The 25,422-nt window shown below is 49.5% G+C and overlaps 1 long non-coding RNA gene across 1 annotated transcript; it reads left to right on the top strand.

Annotated features, from left to right (window-relative positions):
* The first annotated feature begins 41 nt into the window (after positions 1 to 41).
* On the top strand, positions 42 to 24,379 carry LOC141980938 (uncharacterized). The gene is made up of 5 exons (XR_012637632.1): positions 42 to 255; positions 14,555 to 14,839; positions 17,421 to 17,631; positions 19,727 to 19,779; positions 22,519 to 24,379. It is a non-coding gene; the product is annotated as an uncharacterized LOC141980938 (long non-coding RNA).
* The last annotated feature ends 1,043 nt before the right edge of the window (positions 24,380 to 25,422 follow it).

Below are 25,422 nucleotides of genomic sequence, written 5' to 3'. Positions count from 1 at the left end.
GTGTCACACAGCCTTCCTGCTCACTGGAGCAATGCACACTCGGTTCGCCTTGCCTCAGCACGCACAGCCAGCGCGTGGGCACAGGCAGGGAATGGCCTCCTGACATGCGTTGTTCACGGTAAATCAGAACATCCACACCCTCTGCATCACCGGAGAGCCTGGAGCAGGCTTCCACGCCTGGGTGAAGTCAGTGGGAGGATCAAGCCCTGTATCCTCTTCGCAAACAATGCTGTAAGCAGGAGCCATGGCAGCCAGGTCAGCAGGGGACAAGGGGTTAATAGAAGGGGCGGAGGTATCCGCAGAGGGGGCGTATTGATATTAGCATGGAGACTATCAGAGAGGGACTAAATATCTTCAGTGATCTGTCTCTCTGTCCGGCCATCTGTCTGTCTAGCTGCAGAGTGCCCGAGGACTCTGCCTCATCGCAGGAAAAGAGAATTTAGAGATGTTTGGCCAGGTGCCATCGGAAGATTCATAGCCGAGATACCATGATCTAGACAGAAGAGCCATAACTGGTGAAATCAAGGAGGGTATAGTAGCTCCCTCCCCCCTCCCCCGTTGATTTTCCTCCTCTTCCTTCAGGCTTAGGGCTCAGATTTCTGTGGGTCTGTAATGTGACGCCAGCCAGTAATTCATGCTGTTAATTAAAACCGGGGATACATGCAAGTTGTCTACCCAGAGCACAGTTGTGGTCTCAGAGCCTGATTGCTCCCAGCTGCAGCTGCTGTGCTAGGACTGGGAGTTAAGAGACCAGGGTTCTCTTCCCAGATCTGCTGTGGACTGGCTCAGTGAGCTGGGGCAAGTCACTTTGCTGCTCTGTGACTCAGTTTCCCTGCCTCTAAAAGGGGATAATGATGCTCTATGGAGGTGAAGTGTTATCCACGTAATATTATTAGTATGCTACATAGCTCCTGCAGCTCTCCACGCCAACCTGTGCGTCCCACAAGGTGCAGACCCTCACAGGTATTTAGATACTTCAGTCCCATTGAAATCAGTGGTGCCTAAATCCCTTTGAAGATCTAAGCACAGAGGGGCCATAGCTGAACCAACGGAAGGATCAATTTCTCTCCTCCTCTGCCACAGACACTGGGCACTGCAGGTTGGGAGAGGGCAAGCGGAGGGAATCATGGGACGTCAGCTGGTGGAGGGGACTGTCTTCCATGGGTGGCAAATGCAAGGAGGAAAGTTCAGGTGACTTGAGCCCTGGAGCAGGCCAGGCTTTACAGTGTCTCTTCCCCGGCTCAGCCCCGTGATCACGGCTCTTGCTCTTTGGACTGTTGGCAGCCAGATTCTGATCACGTGCCATCTGCCAATGGCATGGTGCCAATCTAAGAGCTCCAAGCACAAGGGGGCCCTGGTCAGCGACTGTGGCTCCAAGGTGCTACCACAATGCAAATCAATAATAATAATAATAATAATAAGGGAAAGTCCTGGGTGCTAGAGCTGGTAGATTTCAGAGCTCCCAGGCAATAACCCCACGGTAATTTCTCCACGCCAGCATGTAGCTGTTGAATAGGAGCTGACTGGAAGGGATATCTTCTTGGGGCCTTTATGACATACGTTTTAAAATGTTTAAAAAGGATCCCGGCCCTTCACTGGCGTGACGGAGCTTGTTTCACTGAAATCCAGTTTGCAGGAGAGAAGCTGTTAGCCCTTTAGAGCTCAGGTGCAAACCCTGGACTGCTGCCAAGAGGAATTCACACATGGGGCTGGCATTTGACAATCCTGGCTCCCCAGGCTTGGTTTCAAACATTCACGCAGTGTGATGATGGCCAGCTGTGAAATCTCTGCCCTGGTTTCTCTTCTGCCAAAGGGTCAGCTTTTCGTTTGGCCGAGGGCCCCTTTCCCTTGCCAGAGCTGCAAAGGGGTGTGAAGGTGAATGAGAATTAGGCCCTCTGATTTCATACGAATACAACCGAACCGAGTGGAGACTTGTTGGAAGGGAAATAAACTCCAGGGGTGTAATACTAATGATCTCACAATCATTTGGTTACAGTTCCTGCTAATAAATAATAATCATTATAATAATAGTTTTCAGAGTAACAGCCCTGTTAGTCTGTATTCGCAAAAAGAAAAGGAGTACTTGTGGCACCTTAGAGACTAACCAATTTATTTGAGCATGAGCATGCATCCGATGAAGTGAGCTGTAGCTCACGAAAGCTCATGCTCAAATAAATTGGTTAGTCTCTAAGGTGCCACAAGTCCTCCTTTTCTTATTATAATAATAATAATGGACAGCCTAATCTAAAGTCCAATAGAGGCAGGGAAACTGAGGCACAGAGCGGTGACTTGAGTTGAGTTGAGTCTGGTCTAAAGGCCCAGTACGAGTCTTTTCACTGCTTCTCTAGTCCTCACTGCATCCTTGCAGGGATCGCCTAATGGCGATTCATGGCTCAGCAAATCCGGCCCACAGGCATGCACCTGGAATTGTCTTGCCTTGGCCAAGTTTGACTTCAACGGGGCTCTGGGCCAGCACAGAACTCCTTGCAGCACTGAGCCCACCGGGCTCAGATTATGTGGTAATAAGTGTGGTTAAAAATACCTGGACAGCTACATCGATGTACTCTGCTCCAAGGAGCTTACACATGCCAGTCCCCAGTGCGAGCTGTCTGGCATTGTACAGTGGTAATACATTTACAGAAAAGTGCCCAGGACTGCAAGCCATTTTCCAAATCATGGGCCTGCTGTGGCTCTTGGCTCTTACTGGTTCCAAACCCAGTGTAATGCCATCGAGTTCGGCGGTGTCACGCCGGATTTACTCCAGGGCAAATGAGATCAGAGTCTCATGCCAAGCCTCTGCGCCACAAGGGAACTGCTGAATCCAGCATGAAATGAAACAAAAAGCTGGTCTTGTGCGCTGAAAGAGACAGATGAGAGGAGCTGATTCCAGTGACATCCTGTTTGTAACTGACTCACCATTTCAAAAAACAGGGGGACGCCAAGAAATGAAACCACTGCATTTGGGAGCTGCCTGGAAGAGATCTTTCCGAACGGGGTTCAGTGTTAATAACAATTTTGAATCTTTGTTTCTTCTTACTGATACATTTTTGTGAACGGTGGTGTTATGTAAGAGAAATGGGAGCTGCCCCTTTAAGAATAAGGTGGCTGATGTGCTGCCAGAGGTGACTGGCCTACAGCTGGGCACCTAGACAGTCTCTGGCTGCAAAAGCCGCCTAATGAAAGTGTTAGGGTTAGGGATGCTGGAGACTGAGGTTCAATTTCCTGCTCTGTCGCAGCTCTTCTATATGCCCTTGGTCAAGTCACTTAGCCTCTCCGTGCCTCAGTTTCCAATCTGTAAAATGGGGGTAATAGGACCTCCCTGCCTCACAGGAGGGTTGTGAGGTTAAATGCATTCCAGAATATGCAGTGTTCGGATACTGCAGTAATGGGGGACAGGTATGTACTTGCGCTAGGCTTTGGTTATGTGCTTCAATCCCTTTTTGTTCCGGCGGCACCAGGGTAGCAGAGAAGCTTGCTTAGCTCAATCTTTTCCCCACGGAAAAAGCCCAGCCCCATCATTTCCAGCTATCGCAAATGGCTGCTGAGCTTGAAAACAACCCCACGATCCAGTCAAAGGAGCTGCAACCCCCAAGGCTTTTGCGGGTGCTCACAGCATCTTAATATTTTCAGTGCTTGCACCCTGGGTTCCCTTCAGCAGCTAGCTTGCTGCTGTGCAGGGTCCCGAACAGAGATCATTGTTCCACCCGCTGTGGTGCACACAATGCTATAGCTGCTAAATGCGGGGTCTGGCGTCCCAGCCTTGTTTCCGAGATCACTCTTTATTTGACAGCTCTAGGTGGAGGCTGCAAGGATAGAACAGACTCATAAAAAAAATCCCCAAACAAAACGCCCTGTGATTTTCCAGGCAGATTGAAAGGATTTCCTGAGCTGGGCTAGACAGTTTCCCTTGCTTTGTGTAGGGAAACAGATAGTTTGTTTCCCCCCTGGATTTTCCTAGATCTCTTTTAAAGCACAACCCTTTTGATCTTTGAAAACAGCTCCGTGTTTATGCCACAAAGGCCAGCACACAAGCAATTCGGGTGCCCGAGTTGCGTGTGGAATTGCACATGCAGTCAGAGCAACTGCATGTGCAAATCAGGCAGGCAAACCTAGAGGAAATTCACCCTTTTGCAGAAGGCTTGCAGAAGACAAGGACCCAGGAAGACTGAGTCTCTTCAGGTCCCCTACGGGCCACAGGCCAGTTGAGAATTGCAGAGCTCAAGCACACTCTGCCCAGATCCTGACATGCCCTTTCTGCTGTGGGGAGCAGTTGGTGTAGGAACCGGTGACACCAGCTTTACACCCTTGCCTAGAGAATCCTCTTTGTGCACCTTGAGCCAGAAGGAACAGGGAGGAATGACTCTGACTTGTGATGTCTAAGCCAATGTCGCATAGACATTCCGGCACATCTGTGCTCTTTTCTACAGTTGTTTTCGTTTGTTAAATGCAAGCCTGAATAATGCATCTTCCCTGCCCTTTTCTGCCTTCTGGGTGCTTGATTTCCCAGCTGTCACCCTGCACGTACTATACTGTATAACAGTTTGCAGCGTGCTGCATGCTATTCAACTTCACAGCGGGAGAGCGAGAGAGAGAGCTCACTTTCATAATTCAGCCTGACCTTGTCTACCCCAGGCGATGATAAATCAGCTCATGACAACCCGCTGGGCCTGGCCAATTCAACAACACTGAAGCCCGGCACAGAGCCGATGTTCTGAAGGCAAGTTCTCTTCATTTTACACTTCTCCAGCAGGCAGGACCACCCACCGAGGCACAGCGACGTTTACCTTACTCCTGGAAGGCCGCCAAGGTATACAATTTCAAACAAAGCTGCAGAGAACTGGGACTAGGAACAGCTCCGGGCCCTATCAGAACCTGGTGTTCTTTCCACGCTCTCAGCCAGCGCTGGATGCCGCTCTCTTTATATGGATGCAGCTTCCACGGACTTGCTCCGATGTAACTGAGAACTGAATCTGGATTGTCGTCTCTAATGTACCATACAGCTCCCACCTAGAACGGCGGGAAGAACTCAACGGCAGCCTGACCTACTTGCATGGGGATTTATCACAAAGGCATCATGGTCATTTTTTTGGTCCAGTGAGGATTACCCATGTTTTTAATGTTGTGCTTTAATATTTATCTGTGTTTGTCAGAAAACTGGCTATAAAATCAAAGAACGGTGAGGCCACCCGCTCAGTGATCCAACCATCCATCCATCCACCTGTCTGTCTGTCTGTCTATTTTCTGTAAAGCCCTTCACTGTAGTACCTGAAGTATCTCCCAGATAAATTAGATCTACGTAGCCAGGAAACTAGTAGAACAAGGGGCCAAATTCTCTGTCAGTTTACACTGGCAGAGACTTTGACCCAAGGGATTTTTGGGGAACCCTGCAATAACGTAAGCAGGCATTCAGTGGGACGCCCCCTTTCCCCCATATCCATGCAGAAGGCATGAGAAGGCAGAAGGTGCCCTCCGATGGGAAAGGGGATGACCCTGCCAGGAGATTTCACTGATTTGCCCAAGTGAGGGCTGAAAGAGCAAAGGGGAGTGAGCAAGTCAAACACTGTAGAGGAGCCTCATGTCTGGGGCATGTCCTGTCCCTCCACCCCTCCGTGGGCAGAGAAGGCCGTGGACGCAGTGGATCTGGTGCTGGCTTTCTGCAAAGGTAGATGGGAGATCCTACCCAGGATATTCACACACACAACACAGCTCCACAGGACCGGTGCAGAAGGGGAGTTTGAGATGGGGCAGCCCAGGGCCAGCGGACCCACCAAGAAATCTCTTGTAAAAAGGATGCCATGTGTCCCCACAACACCACTGCTTCTCTTTCCCTCAGGGCCCCCAGGACTAGTTCGCCCTCTCCCATATCTCTATCCTCTCCTTCAAACCCTTTCATCTTCACCCAGTCTACACCCATAGCTCTCTGCCTAACTGCGAGGCCCCCATAAGTCTCTCCACAACAGCGCCTCTCCACCATCTTGTTTCCTTCCTCTCCACCATCCTCTCCACCATCTTGTTTCCTTCCTCTCCACCATCTTGTCTCTTCAGCATCCGGCTGCCCGCCAAAAACGGGCCATTGGGGGTTACCTGAGGAGCGTTTCTGAGCTTGTGCGACTGCCCCCGCCTCCCCCAGCTCCCGCCCTTTGCGCATGCGCCAGACGCCCCAGAAGCCGGGCAGAGGCTCAGCAGGCAGGAAGCTGGGAGTCGCGGGCAGGAAAGGAGCTAAGTGCTCAGCACACGGGGCATTGTGTGGTGGCTCGAGCCGTGCCTCAGAAGGCACCGGACAGCGCCCCATGCGCCATCTCCTCACGGGACAGTGAGCAGCATCCAGCAATGGGGGCGGGGAGATAGTGACTAGAGGGGAAGCAGGATAAAGCTAATTCCTCCTCCCTGAGGACACCTAATGCTGGGTGCAGAAGAGCTAGGCCTCATTGTCCTTTTCATCGGGAGGAGCCCCTGAGCCCGACTAGCCCCTCCACCCTCCGTTGTCAGCACTGCGTTCCTCAGGTCTGGAGTGTGGAAAGGGTCCCAGGGGCAAAACCCCAGGGGGAAGCCCAACGTTCTCCAGAGCATCCAGCCAGGAGCCCTGGGACCCTGTGGTAGTGAATGGCCGCCATGTTAAACCTCACGTCCACTGCCAGCTCCCTGGGAACTGGGGGAAGATGGGGTCTGTGGGCATGGGACTTACAGGTGCCCCGGCTTCCACAATGGAGTCACAGCCCTGCAGTGAGGGCAGCATGTGACTGGAAGCCGGTGTCTCCGGGCTGGGGCGGGCAATAGGGAAGCTGGGAAACTCTGGGCAAATCAGGCAGCAACCAAATCCAACCACCCAAGAAAGTGATTTCCGATCCCAGCTCTGCCTCTTACAGCCCATCTGCATGGGCTAAACGGCCATGCCCGGGGGTCAGACTGGAACACAGTGGAGCCCTGAGGGTGTTTTAACGCACTTCAGTCTTTCCTGTGCAAAGGGGCCAAACCATGGGAGACATAGGCACCGACTCCGTGGGTGGTCCAGGACTCCAGCATCCATGGGAAAAAAATAGCCAGCCACAGTGGTTCTGTGGCCCGAGGGCTGGCTGATGATTAGCTGTTTGGGTGGCCCTGGGGTTGGCCGCCAATCAGCTGTTCAGTGGCCCCGGGCCTGGCCGTGGATCAGTGAGTGGCTGGCGGGAGGCACTCGGGGGAAGATGGACAGAGAGGAGCAAGCAGCAGAAGGGCGAGGGAGCCTTGGGGAGGGGCGAAGGTGGGGGTAGGAGGAGGTGGGGTGAAGGCAGGGCTTTGGCGGAAGGGGCGGAGTGGGGGTAGGGCCTCAGGGCGGAATGGGGGTGGAGCACCCACCAGGAAAAACAAAAGTCAGCACCTGTGATGGGGGAACCATGTTACTGAATCATGGTGTAGTCTTGTAGGGAGAAGAATGGGCTTGTGCATAAAGCAAGAGGCAGGACTCCTGGGTTCTATTCCTGAGCCTGTTGCAGGCTTTCTGTGTGAACTCTGGCAAATCACTAAGGCCCAATGGGCCTTAGGTGCCTAAATCCCTTTGAGGATTCGGACCTCACTGTCCTCTAAGTTTTTGGGTGTCCACCTTGAGTCAATGAAAGGGGCCTGATTTCCAGAGTAGCCACAACTCCAGTTGAAATCCATGGGAAATGGGGGTAGGCAGCACCTGTATCGGCATCTCCGGTTAAGCACCCCAAAACCAATGCACCCCAAATGCATGGACACTTGAACATCTGGGCCTTTGACCCTCCCCGTGTTTCATTTTCACTGGGGATAATGAATGATACTGCCCCTCACAGAGTGATGTTTGCAAAGCATGCTGAGAACTCATCTGGAAAGAATGACAAGCGTGCAAAGTGCTATTATTGTTATCAATTGGACAGGACATTTTTCTGGATTTATTGCCAGCCTGGTGGAACCTGTTTGCCAAGGAACAAAGCAACATTCACTCCTGGAGATAATATTTAGGTAGGGGCCAGCTTTGACAGCTGCTGGATGCTTATATCTGATCTTATGCAATGACTTGCCGTATAATTGCGAGTGGAATGACTTGATTTTCTTTCCTGCTCCGTATTAACTGAGATTTAACCAATGTTGTTACGAAAGAGCACCTGGCAGTCGGCCAAGATCGCAGGGAGGGCTGGATTGAAGTAGCCTGAAACAGGCAACTGCCATCAGATAACAATGGGTTCTCTAAAGCCAGAAGGATTAAACAGAATGGGATGATGATGCCAGCTTCTTGGGCATGCAATGGACGTTGGAACTTGAAAAACAAAGGCAGGGTTGGGGTGGTGTTGCCTGAAACCCCAATCTGTAGAGTTATCTGCTAAATGAAGAGGTGGACATTCAGTTCTTGGGGAGTTTGGACATGCAGAGCCTGATCCAAAGCCCAGGAGAGTCAAGGGAGGTGTTTCCATTGACTTCCATGGACTCCGACTCAGCTCTAAAGACATTTACTTTTCTCCATGCCCCATGAGCTGTAACGCTCTTCTAGTTTCCATTACCCTAAATCATTCCAACTGTACAGTGTGATCTCAGCACTGACTGATGTAACTTGAAGGGAGAACATCCACATAATCTAATCTGATAGCTACACCTATCTGCAAATGAATACATGGTGCCTTACTGTGAAAGACAGCCTTTAACTTGGGTGTGCCGTTTTGTGCCCAGAATTAATTGCACCCATATTTATATGCTGGTAATTAGTGATGTCATCTGATTGCCTGCACATATCAGGTGGCTGGGTGGCAGCATCCTATCATTTGTGTCTGCAATTAATCGTGAGCACAAGAATGCAGTAATATGGGGATAGATAGATGTGGAGGAGGATCACGAGGTAGATGTACCCAGTCACAAGAATTAAAATGCCAGTTGATGACCTGTTCTGTTCATTCCCTCTGGGGCACCTGGCACTGGCTACTGTCAGAAGACAGGATTCTGGGCGAGATGGACCTTTGGTCTGACCCTGTCTGGCCATTCTGATGTTCTTATTGCCGGGTGCACCAGAACAATCCACACTGCAGAAAAAGCCCAAGCAAAACAGGCTCAAAATAAGCGACTTGCTTCAGTCCCTCTGACAGAGACAATTCCGTTACAAAGCCATGGAGCTCTGGTAGCTTTCATGTTAAGATGCCTGGGTTTGTTTCTACTTGGCCTTATTTTGCTTTAGCAAATCAAGACGATTTTGTAGTGAGCTTAGCAATGCCCCTGGTAAAAGCTCTAAACACAGCAACTGATCAACCATCCCCACGAAGCATGATGAGAGACGGATTCATTCCCCCTAGAGCCCTGGCAGGAAGGAGACGGATATGGGCCTACTTCTGTGCTGTTAGCTTGCAAATGGAGCAGGCTGCTTTTTCCTTTTCTGGCTCTTGACCAGTAACAATATTCAGTTTCAGAGATGCAGGAGCAAGAGATCTGCGGATGTCAGGAGACAGCCCGATCTCAAAGCTCTTTGACCCAGAATCCCAAAGGGATGGTAAGAATCACAGCTATTAAAAGCCTATGAATCGGTCTAATCAACCCCTCTGTCAGGGTAGCACCACAGTCTCCTCTCCATTGCTGTGTCTCGTCTAGTTTTAACGGTTTCATGTGGTAGGGGATCCTGCCACTTCCCCCTGAAGAACATGCCGCAGCCTGACCCAACAAGGGTCTCCTAGTTTCTAAATCCTTCAAACATGGAAGACTAAGTGACCCCGAATAACTGGTGGTGGTGGTGTTAGTCATCGTTTGTCCATATCGATGTCTTTGAATTTTTCCTCAGAAATCAGTCACTCCAACATATTAACCCATTTGTGAGGGATCTTCTCTGAATTAGTCCTACTTTCTTTCAACTCCTCCTCTTCTCTGTCACGCTGTATGAGGGTGGATACTCAGGGCTCTGTCCGTTGCAGTTTTTGCTTTACACTGTGTCTCTGGACAATCTGGCGTCACCTGTCATCTCTGTATGGGGGGCTCAGACATTTCTCTTTCTCTGTCTACCACCAAACCACTTCCCTCCATCCCATCCTGTCTCTCTGACATCTCTTGGGTGGCTTCAGCTTAGGGTGTTTCTTAGGTTTCAGAGTAGCAGCCTGTTAGTCTGTATTCGCAAAAAGAAAAGGAGTACTTGTGGCACCTTAGAGACTAACCAATTTATTTGAGCACAAGCTTTTGTGGGCTACAGCTCACTTCATCGGATGCATCCGATGAAGTGAGCTGTAGCTCACGAAAGCTTATGCTCAAATAAATTGGTTAGTCTCTAAGGTGCCAGGTGCTTCTTAGGTATTTCTTAAAGTAAAAACAGGACAGCTCAGGACTCGCCCGAGCTGAGCCGTCCTCCTTCACTCCCCCCGCCACCTGGGCTGACCCACCGAACCCCATGCCGCTGGGAGGGCGGAGGTCAGCTCTGAAGGAAGTGCCTGCTACCAACAGCAAATTTCTCCACTGCTGCTGGCAGACAGCGCTGCCTTCACCTGACCTCTGGGCAGCAGCCGCAGCTCTCTGCTTTGCCTTGAAGCCGGGACACATATCCGGTTTTGGGAAAAAGGTAGGGACTGCCAGGACAGTTGATAAAAGGGACTGTCCCAGCCAGAATGGGACATATGGTCACCCTACTTCAGCTGAAATTGTGACAACTGTGGTGTAACTTTAACACCATTTTCAATACAAGCTATCACTTTTAGTGATTTCCTGATCATGCTTGCAGCTAGGGGACTCTGTAGGGAAGCATGTGATCTGGGCTTCTGCACTGCACTCAGACTCAGTCTGCAAAGAGCCAGCTTCTAGCGAGGTGGGGTTAAATTGTGCTTCTCCGTTTTAGGGAGCAGCCTGCTTTGTCTCTCTCTCTCTCTCTCTTTTGAGGTTCTTGTGTGTCATTGTTCTGAATTCTAAGAAATAAAGTAGTGTGATGTTGCAACCAAGCAGCAAGAGGCCTTTTATGTTTTCATTAACTTCACTGCGTGTAGGCCATGAACATAGGAACAATGTGCTCAGTGCCCATGGGCTGAAAACCAAGAATTCCTGAGTTCTCATCCCAGCTCTGGGCCTCAACTTCCCCATGTGTAAAATGGGGATAAAGACACCTCTTCCCAGGGCTGTCATGAGGATTCAGTAGTTAAGGTTTTGTCAAGTGCCACGTCTTAATACACTAGTAAAATGGCTGGGACCAGGGAACACCAGAGGACAAAGTTCACATGAGGCCCAGTGAAGAAGGTGGTGTCAATAAAGATAATGAATGATGTTGCACAATCATATGCAAAGAGAGCAGAGCCCGACTTAGGAACTAGGTTAGGAAATGGAACGTACAAGTTAGAGCCCACAGAAAAATATAAAAATGTAAGGATCTGGGGGAGGTGCGGGACAGTAAAGGGGGAAAAAAAACTCCAAGTTGTTAATAGATGGAAAATTCCTGCAGCTCTCAGTCAAGTGCGCAGCTGCAGTAAAATCGGGCTAACAAGCTCCTGAGCTCTCTCAGCTGAGGGTTATAAAAGGACAAAAAGATGTTAGCCACTCCACAAAGAGTTGGTTGGACTCCATTTAAAACATCACATACACATCTCTGCCTGTTTATTAGAGGATGTTTTTCTGCTGGAGCAGAGAGCGTGATACAGGGAAACATAATGGGGGTAATTTGGAATCTTAAGGGCAGCTTTGATGGGGAAATGGTTCAGGGAGTTGAGCTCACTCTCATCAGAGAGCAAAGAATTTCCACACAGGGTGAGCAAATCTGCGTCGCCCAAGGGGAAACTGAGTAAAGAGTAGGTCAGACTGGGGAAGGAGTCCAAGGCAGACAGGGCAGCAGCCCAAAATTAGGGCAGAGGCACAACATTTCATTCTTTATTTACATGATTGCACCGTGACTGGCACTTTCATACGAAGGGAGTGCGGCAGGCAGACAGACAGACCGAGCGCAATCACTTCTGATTTTATCCAGAATGATTTCTTGCAAAACTGATAAACTTCTTGCCCTGGGGAAGCTGATCTCTGGGTTTCTAAGGTGTTGCTATTGTTTCAGAATCCATAACGACGCTACCTCGGTTTACACCAGTTGAGTATCTGGCTGATAGATGTTAAAGCTAGAAGGAACCATTTATGATTAGTTTGACCTATGATTTAGTTGGTGTTGGTCCTGCTTTGAGCAGGGGGTTGGACTAGATGGCCTCCTGAGGTCCCTTCCAACCCTGATAGTCTATGATTCTATGACCTGCTGCATAACCCAGGCCATAGAACTCCACCATGTGTGCCCAACGGGAGAGTAAGTGAACATTAGACTACAGAGCTCAATAGGTTGACTATAGACCATGTCCTTTAGCACCACATCAGATCTAGGTAGCACACGTGGATGAGAGATAGATAGATAGATATTCCAACGTGACGAATTAGGTCATTAAAGCAAATGCAGATGTGTTTAGAAGACATCTGGGGTTATGTTGGAAGAGCGCCAGACAGGGGAGGGAAATGGAGAAGGGGTGACCGATTCTGTGAATAAGAGCGGTAAGGAAGCTGAGATGTGAGATACGTTTCCCAGTGAAAACTCTACTGAGCCCAGTAGCCGTTGTGCGTTCTGAGATTCTCTAGGTCCTGTAGCAGGGTACAGAAAAATTCAGTCCCAGCTGAGCATTAGTGATACATCATTGCACGGATTTACACACGTCATGTGTTCAGAACTCTCCCCGCCTCTGGCTGTCCTGGATTTCACGCTGAGGATCATAGGCTGAGCATTGTTGTTATCTTAGAAAAAACATGCCTCTTCGAAAGTCAGAGGGCAAAATCTGTCCCAGTACACAAATACCAGAGAGAGACAAAGAGCCTTGCAACCAGACGTGTGTTTGACATTTTGCTCAGCTGGTGGCTTAATAAATAGAGGCACAAACTTCATCTGAGTTTAATGTCCAAGCTGAGTTTTTTAACAAGGCCAAGTTTGGTCAAGTTAAGATTTGGGGATGGAAGGATTGCAGGAAAAACTAGCCGGGTCTGGTGCTATTACTGTCTGCAGGCTGCTCCGTGCTAGTAGAAATTAGCGTTCAGTTTGTTTGGGGTTTTTTGCATAAGCCTCTTTGCTAGAGGGTTCTGAAGGATGACCCCGTCCAGTGCAACGTTCATGCCAGTCTCCCAGGTTGTATTGTGTCTAGCCTGAGCAGAAGAGATCATCAGCTGAACATGTGCACCTGGTTCAGCCACCCCAGGGGCTTTTGATTAACTTCCTGTTCAAGTTTCGTGCTAGCCAAAGGGCAGCGGGTCCTGTGGTTAAGGCAGCGGCCTGCCATTTAGCAGAACTAGGTTCAGTGCCTGCTCTACCTCAGGCTTCCTCTGTGAGCTTGGGAGAGTCACTCGGTCTCAAGTGTAACCTACGGACAATGCTCACTCCGCCCACCCTGTGTCCCCAGATAAACCGTAAATTCGTCATGTGTTTGCCTAGTGCCTGGACGCACTTCTCTGGCTCTCCTCACCATAACATCCAAGCACCTCCCAGTCTTTAACAGAGTCATCCTCACAATACCCCTATGAGGCAGAGCTATTAGCCCCAGTTTACAGATGGGAAACTGAGGCACAGAGCCACTAAGTGACTTGCCCAAGGTCACACTGAAAGTCAGTGGCAGAGAAGGGACTAGAACCTAGGCCTTCCAGTTCAGTCCCCCACCCACTGGCCCATCCTGCTCGCCTGATGGGCTCTAACTGTGGGCGGTGCAACTGTAATACAAATAATCGTAGTAGCAGAGACTGGCTGCGCAGTTGTAGAGGCTTTATATGCACTTCAAGTGAGAATGGAGAGTGTCCTGGTTTCCTGTCTTTCCCACTGCAAGCTCTGCTGTTTCACTTCCTCTGTCCCATAGCACAGGACGGGGAGCCAGCACACCGGGGTTCTAAAGGGCTTGGAGAGCCGTGGATGAAAAGCTCTAAGTGTTAATATTAATCTTCTCATCAAGGGGTGAATATTACAGGGATTAAAAATACAGGGAGAGCACAGGTTAAAATGAGACAGCTTCTGGCACACTACATTCTCTTCCCTCAGTGGCCTGGTTTCTTATCTGAATCCGTTACTTTGCTGAAGAACTGGTGCCGATGGAAGCAGCAGCCATCAGCAACGGCTGTTGCAAGGAATCTAATTAATGACCCACACAACTTTCTGTGGGTTTTACCAGCAGAAACAACTCATCAGCCAGCTTCACTGGCTCATCGTCCACTTCCTCATCCAATCCATTAATACAGCTATTAAATAGCAACCTGCTCGCAGCCTGCCTTTGCTTGGCGTAGCAGCTAGGCGCGAGGGCCCCCCGATTATTACTCTACTCCACGGCAGAACCTTGCTCAGGCATATTGATTTTCCATGGTTGTTTGCAGTGGTGGTGTTGCCGTGTTGGACCCAGGATGTTAGAGCCTCAAGGTGGGTGACGTAATGGCTTTTATTGGACCAACGTCTGTTGGGAAAGAAACACGCAGGCGAATTCCAGAGCTCTTCTTCAGGACCTGTGTGGAGTTCGAAAGCTTGTCTCTCTGGTCCACTAAAAGCTATTACCTCACTCACCTTCCCTTTCAGAAGCTCAGCTGGCTTGACCCGATCACGTCCTACTTACCCCAGGTTATGGTGCTGGCCGCAGCTACACGTGATCCTGTATCCTTTATTCCCACCAGCAGAGAGGAAGGGTGGCTCTGGGGTTAAAGCACATGAATGGAAGTCAGGAGCCCAGCACTTCACTCCCACCTCTACCACAGACGTCCCATGTGACCCAAATCACACAGGGCCTGGTTTTCAGACGCATGGAGCGTTCGTAACCCCAAATGAAGTCAACAGCAGCTGCGGGGTGGGAGAGGTCATGGGAGACGAGATCACGAACTTGCAGCAGCAGGCTCAGTAGAAAGCAAGGTTAGTGCTTGGCCAGGGAAACACCTGCCAACACCAGTCTCACCTCAGGGTAAGGAGGAGGCCTAACCCCAGCTAGGCCAGAGCAATCCCATTTCACTGCTGTAGACAGGACAGCGAGAGTACCTCCAACAGACCCGGTTGGATGATGCCCCACGACGCTGCTAAGTCCTTTATGGTCTCCTGGACAATGAGCTGGGGCAGCTCATCTAGTCACCAGCTGTGTGGCTAGTTCATCTTCCTCATGCATGGCCAGAAACTTCCAGCCTTAATTACTGACTGAGAAGCAACAACTAAGAACGAAAGTAAAGTTCCCACCCTGGGAGCACAATGTGCGTGTACGTCTCTCTCCTTTAACATGTCAGAGCAGCCCCAAGAAGAAAAGGGCTGTCACACCTGCAAGAGCGGCCAAGTTTTTAAAATATTGTAAAGAGGAGACACACACATTGTAATTTCGAGCTATACACACAGTGATGGTGCTCGGTGCTTCTCTAGCTTCTTCACCCCCCAAGTCTCTGAGTATTATTGGTAAATTCACTTTAAAGGCAAATTATATTCGCTCTTCCCAACTAATTTGCTGTGTGTGGCTAACTCAAGACAGCAGACATCTCTTACTTGCTCTGACAGTCACTATCCAGGATTTTCCTGCTCTTCAGAGAGTAGTTAGGATTGGGTTAACATTTGAGTACTGACATTGTCCTGGACCCTGTAGCGAACACAAACATAGTCCCTGCCTTTACCTGGTTACAGAATTACTTTCACTTCCTATAAAGTTCACTGCAGGCTTTTAAACACAGAGGCCTAGCCACATTCAATTTTTTTTTTTCTTAAAATTTTCCATCGTTGCGATCACTGCTGCAGATCTACTGGTGCTATCAACAGGGGAAGTTCTACTCCAGCTCGGCTGTTTGTATTTCAGCTCTTGTGTTACCTAGATCTGCTCTGAGCAGCATTGGAGGACATGGGCAAACCATCTACTGTCCCAGGCCATGCTGCCTGGGAGGTAGCAACTGTCAGACATGTTAGGGAAAAAAGTTTAGTGTAGAGCCAGCCAGGGTGTGAGTTCTCATAAACAGGAGAGAGGGTCTTATGAACCGGATGGGTCTACTCAAAAACAACAGTTTGGGTCCATGCCAGCTGAGCTCTTTATTCTCAGCGATTTAAAATGTTCACTTTTCCAGAGTGTGGGTTTTTTTGGTCTGCTAACAAGTTGATCTTTCTTCCAGGACATGAACTGCCTGAAGAACAAGATCATCCATTCAAAATCCCACTGGGAAAGACTTCCACATTAGTCACCACCAGTTGTTACTTACACTTGCTTCCAGGAGTTTGCATTTTGCACCCCTACACCAAGTAAAGTGTCTTACTCCTCACAGCTCCTCTAACAGCTGTGTAGCTCAGAGGTCAGGTCGCTGCTAGGGCATCACTTTGCAGAAATATTACTGGACTGTCTGATAAAGCTCTTTGCCGAATGTCCTGACACTGTTCTGGGGAAAGAGGCACTGGGCCCTAAGTCCCTCTCCCAACCATGCATGTATGTATCCCATTCTTACCCTTCCTTAGAGACTTGCAGATAGTTATCGTTTGTTTCTAACATAGTATTGAAAAATAAAAGAGATTCCTTTCTAGGTGGTTGCTTTTCAAAATGGGACAGTGAGTCCTTCAGATCTGTAAGAGAGCAAAATGAGCATCTCTCTTAGTAGTAGTGCCTATGGACCCAAACTGTTGTTTTTGAGTAGACCCATCCGGTTCATAAGACCCTCTCTCCTGTTTATGAGAACTCACACCCTGGCTGGCTCTACACTAAACTTTTTTCCCTAACATGTCTGACAGTTGCTACCTCCCAGGCAGCATGGCCTGGGACAGTAGATGGTTTGCCCATGTCCTCCAGTGCTGCTCAGAGCAGATCTAGGTAACACAAGAGCTGAAATACAAACAGCCGAGCTGGAGTAGAACTTCCCCTGTTGATAGCACCAGTAGATCTGCAGCAGTGATCGCGACGATGGGAAATTTTAAGAAAAAAAAAAAAAATTGAATGTGGCTAGGCCTCTGTGTTTAAAAGCCTGGAGTGAACTTTATAGGCAGTGAAGGTAATTCTGTAACTAGGTAAAGGCAGGGACTATGTTTGTGTTCGCTACAGGGTCCAGGACAATGTCAGTACTCAAATATTAACCCAATCCTAACTACCCAATGCATATCTGTTGAATGGGTTATATAGGGCCAGTTGTCTTATTCATTGGATGGTCACTGACTTTTCTGAATGGACTGACTATGCCCTCCTCCACCTGAATCTCATTTTCCAGAGACCACATCGATAGAGCAATGAAGGGTTCATGTTTAGTCCATCCACCTGGAAACAGTCAGGGCACACCCTGACCGTTGTGTAGGAGCAACACATTGCTCCATCCAAGGACGAGGACCAGATATGAACCCTGGGAAGTTAATTAAAGGACAGTAATCGTGGGAAGCTTCCTTGGCCTGGCCTCAAGGCCTGAGAATTAGGATTGTAGTAGATAGAGGCTGGAAAATAAGAATATTAATCAAAGTCATGTATTCCTTTGTTGTGTCTTTTTGGTGGAAGTAGGTAATGCGCAGGGGGGAGAAATATAATAAAAGGGAAGGTGGAAAGCTGACAGGCAGCAGCCCTTTTCAGCTAACCAGCTTGCTTGCTTGGATAAACCTGTGTTCTGTCTCATCATTGAACCGCCACAACTGGCGCCCAACGTGGGGCCCTCAGCACTCACCTCGCCCGGCAAGGGTTTCAGACGCGTCACTCATCCGCTTCGCGGATCCCGGTGAGTATTTTTCATTGTGGTAAGTATGGGAAGCTCCCTCTCTGCTTTGCAAGTGCAACACCGCAATGAGCTACAGTATCTGCTGCGTAAGGCTCAGCATGACTGCCCCGCTCGAGAACTCACTCTCCTGCTACAGGAGGTGAGTGCCCAGTGCCCGTGGTACCCTGAAGCCGGAACCCTTAAGCTAGCGGACTGGGAGCGGTTGGGCCAGACATTGCATGAAGAGCCTCGGGCGCCCGTGCAGGCTTTACATGCCTGGCACCTCTGCCGCGATGCGATACAGCGTGTTGCCTCGGACAGGCCCTCCCTCGCGAGGCTGGTGATCTCACCACGCCCGTCGGCTCCTGCAGCCACCCCCCCTCCTACCGATGCAACACAGTGTGTCGCTTCGGAAGAACCCTCTCCCGCACCAACAGAGGGGCTGCCGATTTCGCCACCGCCGTCGGCTCCTGCAGCCATCCCTCTCCCTGCTTCGCCCCCAGTGCCTTTATTACCACCGCCTCCCTTACCTTCCCCACCAGAGCCAGTCTGTGATTACCATCCCCCCCTGAAACCCCATGCTTCGGGGCCCCCCAGGGGGTCGTCTGCATCTGCTCAGAGGCTTTCGCTGGTGCAACAAATGGTTCACGCAGCGAAGGCTCGCTCAGATCTTACAGCAGAGGAGCTGGCTGAGCTGGTCTCGGTTTGTCCGGTGACCTGGCAGAACGATGGCCAGGGCAACCCGGTTGGAACCTGGGTCAGTTTGCCTTACTCGGTGATTAGAGAGGTAAAGAAAGCAATTCGCGAGTTCGGTCTGACTAGCACGTTTGTGCGTGGTCTCATTGAAGGGCTAGGTAGTGGATACTCCCTGATCCCTGAAGATTGGAAGGCGCTGTTGCGCATGATGCTGTCACCCAGTCAATATGTTATTTGGATTAGTGAGTATCGGCAGGAGGCGGAACGCCAGGCCCAGATTCATAGAGCGGAAGGTATTATTTTTGAGCACTTGGCAGGGGAGCGACCGTTTGCTACCGTTGAGATGCAAACTCAACTCCCTCAGGCCCTCTTCCCCCTTATTTCCACCTGCGCCCAGCATGCTTTCCGGAAGGTCCCGGATTCAGGCAAGCCTACTAAAAGCTTTGTTAGTATCCGTCAGGGTGCATCAGAGTCCTTTCTGGATTTTACCAACAGATTGCAGGAGGCTATCCTCCGACAGGTGGATAACGCTGCGGCAGCTCAGGAAATCCTGTTAAAAATGGCAGTTGAAAATGCAAATGAGGATTGCCGCCGCGCTCTCCAGACGGCGCAAGCCTCTGGCATTTTAGAGCTCTCAGACATGCTACGGGCGTGCCAAAACATCGGCACACAAGCCCATAAAGCTGGAGTTCTGGCTGCCGCCCTAAAAAGAACCGGAAAAGAGGGGAAGCGTTGTTACCGCTGTGGCAAGGAGGGTCACTTCCAGCGGGAGTGCCGCTCATCAAAGGCACCCGCCCGACCCTCAAAAAAGTGCCCCAAGTGTCAAAAGGGCTATCACTGGGCTAATCAGTGTCGTAGCGGGCCGGGAAACCGCGCGGCGGGTCCCCCCCGAACCCAGGGCCAAACGGGGGTGTTTCCCACTCAGACAACCGTTCCTCTGCCTTAAAATCCATAGACTCTATGAGGGCGGCGACTGCTGGAAGTGCAGGGCTTGATTTAATCATGCAGGAGGACACTGATTTTCGGCTGCCAGGGGAGGTCTGCGCCATACCTACCCAGGTGACGGGACCTCTCCCTGCCGGCTTTGTGGGTCTCGTTCTCCCTCGCTCTCATGCTGGGAAACAGGGCTTTTTTGTCATCCCCGGGGTCATTGATGCCGATTACACCGGCATTATTAAGGTTCAGGTGTGGACTCATCTTCCACAGTCACTCCCGCGTGGACGATCAATTGCACAATTGATTTTAGTCCCCTATCAGGTGCCAGCTGCCGAGGATCGAACTCGGGGCGGAGGCGGCTTTGGATCAACGTTGTCTCACTCGCCGTCTCACAGCACGTCCTCTCCACTTGTTGCTCTGACAATGTCAGTCCGCCCCTCGAAACCTCAGTTAACACTTCTCTTAAATGATGTTCCTTTCACAGGGCTGGTGGACACTGGAGCTGACGTTACGGTGATTCGTGATCCAGAGTGGCCGGTTAGTTGGCCTACGGTTCCTTCTAAAGAGTTGTGGGGGATCGGGGGTAGTAAACCCGGGCGACAGAGTTTGTCTTGGGTCACAGTCTCTAAACCGGGAGGCCGTACCCTTGCTACTATCCGCCCTTTTGTGCTCCCTGTCCACCTCAATATTTGGGGCCGTGATTTACTCGCAAAGCTGGACACCACCCTCGATATTAATATCTAATGGCTCAAAATCCTCCCTCACCCACATTGCCCTCCGCATTGCCCTTGGTATGGCAATCCTTAGAGCCCGTCTGGATTGACCAGTGGCCCCTCCCTCTAGAAAAGCTAAAAGCGCTTCAATCGCTTGTGCAGCAGCATTTGCTGGCACAGCGCTTGGAAAGCTCTACTAGTCCCTGGAACACCCCGGTGTTCGTTATTAAGAAAAAATCCGGTGCATGGCGGCTGTTACATGACTTAAGGGAAATAAATAAATGCATCCAACCTATGGGCCCCTTGCAATATGGATTACCAAATCCAAATTTAATTCCTCAAACCGATCAGCTCTGTGTATTAGATTTAAAAGATTGTTTTTTCACCATCCCCCTTTGCCCACATGATCGCGAAAAATTCGCGTTCACGGTGCCACAATATAATAATCAGCAACCCTCTCAAAGGTATCAGTGGAAGGTCTTACCCCAGGGAATGCAAAATAGTCCAACCTTGTGTCAGCTTTTTGTGGATCGGGCCCTCACCCCTTTTCGTGCCCGGTACCCTACGCTAAAGGTCTACCATTATATGGATGACATTTTGCTTAGTGGTCCCCAGGTCACGGAACAACAGATTGAATCTTTGTCTCAAATCCTCGGCCAAAATGGCCTGTTGGTGGCACCAGAAAAAATCCAACGCTCTTATCCCTACCACTACCTCGGCCATAAGGTTTTACAAACCTATGCTGCTCCGGTTCGTCCGGCACTAATTCTACCTCAACCCCTAACCCTTGTTAAATTACAACAGATTTTGGGTCATTTAAATTGGATTCGGCCCTATTTTCGTCTCCCCACCTCAATGCTGCAGCCGTTGTTCGAGCTCCTACGTGGAGCCCGAGCACCGGGTGCAGTTATTGCCATCACTAAAGAGCACATTGCCTGCATTCGACAAATTAATGCAGCATTAAGTCAGCAGTTTGTGGACAGACCCCCTGAGGTCCGTCCCCTACGGCTGATTCTTCTTGCCACCCCTCATACGCCCACTGCGGCTCTGTTTGTACCCCGTACGAATACAGCCGTCTCTATCATAGAGTGGCTGTACCTCTCCTCCACTCCTCCTCGGAATATTTACCCATATCTAGATGCCCTGTCTGATCTTGTTCGTAAAGCCCGCCACTGTGCAGTGCAACTTACTGGCACTGATTTAGTTGATATTGTGTTCCCCTTGTCCCGTAGTGAATTTGATTCCTTGTGCCACACCTCCTTGGCTTGGCAGGTTGCTCTTTGTGATTATGTGGGAGAAATTTCTTATAATCCCCCAAAAGATCCTCGGTTGGTAATTACACAAAAGGTGCCTCTAATTGTTCATCGTCTTAGCCGCTCTCAACCCATTGTTTCTGCTGTTACTCTTTTTACTGATGGCTCTCCACATCGAGGTGTCGTCACCTATCAATCAGGTGACCCCCCTCGTTGGCGTTCTCGTTTTACACTGCCTCAGCGTTCCGCGCAGCGTTCAGAACTGGCTGCTGTTATTTTAGCCTTTCAACTTTTCGCTGATTGTCCCTTTAATTTAATTGTGGACACCCATTATGTTTATCAAGTGATTGATCATTTACCCCTTGCCCTCATTACCCCTCAGGTCGATGTGGACCTCCTTCGCCTATTTTTGTCTTTGCAATATCTTATTTCCACTCGTAATTTCCCTTATTTTGTTGCTCATATTCGCAGTCATACCCCTCTGCCTGGGTCACTCACTGAGGGCAATGCACGCGCTGATCGCGCGTTACGTGGTCAGGTAAATTCCCTCTTTTCTGACCCCATTGAAAGCCATGCCTTTTTCCATCAGTCTGCCTCTGTTTTGGCCCGGCAGTTTCACATTCCTGCTGATCATGCACGTTCCATTGTTCGTTCCTGCCCCCACTGTGCCGCTGCTGCTCCTACTTTTTCTTATGCCGTTAACCCCAGAGGTACTGCAGCAAATCAGCTATGGCAAATGGATGTCACTCATGTGCCACAGTTCCGCCCCTATTCCTTTTTACATGTTTCTGTTGATACTTATTCGGGATTTCTGTGGGCAACCCCACAGCGTGGGGAAGCCACTGCTAAAGTTATTCACCATTTGCTAGCCTGTTTTTCTGTTATGGGTCGCCCAAGCCAAATTAAAACGGATAATGCCCCAGCTTACTGCTCCACAGCCCTCTCCACTTTTTGCGCCCGATGGAACGTCCGTCTTAAACACGGGATCCCTTATAATTCCACGGGCCAAGCCATTGTTGAACGTGCCAATCGCACGCTCAAAACCTTGCTTGATAAACAATTAAAACAAGGGGAGCTGCGTCTCCGAACCTTAGGAGACATTCAACAACAAATGCATATCCTTTTGTTTACTTTAAATAATTTAACACTGAACGCAGATCAGCAGACCCCCGCGGATCGCCATTTTCACAAATCTGAGGTACTGGAAAGACCGCGTGTCTTTTACCGTCAGCTGCCCGATCCGCAGTGGCTGGGCCCAGTACCTCTAATCACTTGGGGTCGGGGATATGCTGCTGTGTCTCTCCCTGCAGGACCGTTGTGGGTTCCAGCCCGGTGTGTGCGACCAGCACTGAAACAGCATGGCGTGGCGCCAGGGGCTGTCGAACCCCATACCGGAGTTTCAGCTGACCCTAGAGGAGAACGTGGTGCCTCCCGGGTCGACAACGGCGGGACGGAAACGGAAGAGGCGTAGCGTCCCAAGCCAGCCCGTGACATGGGGAGCAGTAAAAGCATTGGTCGCGGCGGCTCAACGAAGACTGGCAGCAAATCAACAGCCAGAGACTCCTGAGACTTTGTTTGTGGCGATTCTCGCCCAAATCACTGCTAATTCTGTGCTGATTGTATGCCTTTTGTGCCTGCTATTTCCTGTAGGGGTTGGCTCGGGAGCGCTTCCCCCGTTACGGGCCCGAATGACATATAACATATGGGAAAGATTGGCTTCAATAGCAAATGTTACCCACTTTTGTTTGTCTGATTCTGTAGCAGCCGGAGAATTGTTAGGTACATGCCTTATACCAGTATGTCATCACCCTGAGGAAATAGGGAATGAGACGATGCTCGCTGCTTATGCGAATCTCTCTTCCCAGTACTCTGGCATGGCTAATTGGGGCCCGGCCAACTATACCTTGCCTCACACGGCTATATCCCTCCACACACCGTACCCGGCCGGGGCCAACAATGTCACCTGTGCGCGTGTGGTTAATTGCACTAGTACAAAGGTGCCCTTGGGCTGTCGGCAAATTCCTCAACCCCTCTTAAATTGTTCCCACGCTGTAAATGTTTCATACAATTATGGCCATATCATCCTACCATCAGGGTGGTTTTTTACCTGTGGCTCACGCACCTTTAGTTATATTCCTGCAAATTTAAGTGATGGCACCCTTTGCTGTCTTAGTAGAATGACGCTTATATTGCCTTTTGCCAGCCAAAGGCACAGTAAAAGAAGTGTACCCCTTTCAGATAATTGTGTTGCAGATGTTGAGCTTTTTAGTCGCGCTGAGTATACTGCTTTAGCGGCCTCCATTGTTGGGGTCCCCGCGCTTGCCACTTATACAGCTAGAACCCTAAATGCCCTGGCGTGCTTTGCAGCGAAGGCAATTAACACAACATCCCAGGCAATTGCCCTACTTAATGCAGAGCAACACGAATTAAGGGATGCAATTTTGGATAACAGAGCAGCCATTGATTTTCTGCTCTTAAAACATCACCTAGGCTGTTCCACGTTTCGGCATATGTGTTGTTTTAATTTAACTGATAATAGTCGTTCCATAGAATCTAGACTGGCCGAGTTGGCCAATCTTACGGCACACATACGTCAAGATGTGGGGTTTGAGGGCTTTTGGAATTGGCTTACAGGTTGGCTGCCATCTCTAGGATGGCTGCGACAACTTTTTGGTTATGCTGTGTTTGTGATCATTGGGCTTATTTTTTGCTGCTGCTGTGTACAATGTATTCCCTCTTTGCTTAGGCTTTGTAGAGATTCGCCCTGGCAAGCTCCCCGAGTTATGTCCTTGTCAGTCTGGGAGTTAAATTGCTTGCAAAAGCAAATTGACGACTACCATGAGATGGCCGAGTATAATTAAACAAAAATCGGGGGAATGAAGGGTTCATGTTTAGTCCATCCACCTGGAAACAGTCAGGGCACACCCTGACCGTTGTGTAGGAGCAACACATTGCTCCATCCAAGGACGAGGACCAGATATGAACCCTGGGAAGTTAATTAAAGGACAGTAATCGTGGGAAGCTTCCTTGGCCTGGCCTCAAGGCCTGAGAATTAGGATTGTAGTAGATAGAGGCTGGAAAATAAGAATATTAATCAAAGTCATGTATTCCTTTGTTGTGTCTTTTTGCGGTGGAAGTAGGTAATGCGCAGGGGGGAGAAATATAATAAAAGGGAAGGTGGAAAGCTGACAGGCAGCAGCCCTTTTCAGCTAACCAGCTTGCTTGCTTGGATAAACCTGTGTTCTGTCTCATCATTGAACCGCCACAGAGCAACTCAATAGATGCTTTTAGATAATCAGTCCCAAAGCTCTGAGAGATTCAGGAATGCCACACCACCTCTCCCTTTGGCTTTCATTAGAAGATTGTGTCTATTTCTTGGTTGGTTGTTTCAGTGAGTTATTTATAAATCTTTACCAAGGAAGGATTCTCCCCCCCGGCCCCTCCTCCGAATTTTTACTGAGTGAGTTTGAAAGCAGTATCGGGATCGTTTTTACACCTCAGTGGAATGTCTGTAGAGTTCTCTCCGATATGTCTGGGTCCAATCTGGTTTCAGGGGGATAACTGGAAGCTACCCTCTCTCTCTGATACTTGGAGAATAGAGAGAAGGGAATTTAAGTGAACTTGGTCCATGGTCACACAGTATTGTTTGTTCTCTTTGTTGGTCCCATTAACAAAAAGTGTGTCAGTAGAGATGGTTTGCAAATGCTCCCATGTCTGATTGGCAAAGCAAGTACAGTATATCTTTACAGACTGTTCTAAACAAGGCATTCACCTGGTCTAAAACAGAGCCAAGTTTAAAAATGACTATGCCGGGTCCACCCCATCCAGGCAAAACATAATTATATCCATTAGATTAAAATATTTTGTAACAGTCTAGGCTATCCGTTCAACCCCAGAATGCACAGAGCCTTTCGATCTCAGGGAAAAGCCAGGGTGAAAAGAGAATAGAGGGTCTATTGGGGGGCACTGACACCATCATCATCACTGGTTTAAATAGATACTTTTGCATCTGTACTTCCAGGAGTTGAGAAAATTAAAAACACACTGCTTGAATGGGAGCAATTTGGGTTATATACCCCTTTATAGAATGAGTTCTGCATGTGTCATGCATGGAAGCTTGCTGCTGTCAGAGTTCCATTTTGGAACCTCAAACGTAAAGCAGTAAAAACTAGGCTCGTGTCTAGCCAAGTGTTAGGGTTATTGGTGCAAAGCTA

Source organism: Natator depressus, chromosome 1 (assembly GCF_965152275.1).
Source record: "Natator depressus isolate rNatDep1 chromosome 1, rNatDep2.hap1, whole genome shotgun sequence".
NCBI classification, from domain to species: Eukaryota; Metazoa; Chordata; order Testudines; family Cheloniidae; genus Natator; species Natator depressus.
The sequence above is the reverse complement of the archived record's forward strand: the minus strand, read 5'-3'. Positions and strand labels throughout refer to the sequence as shown.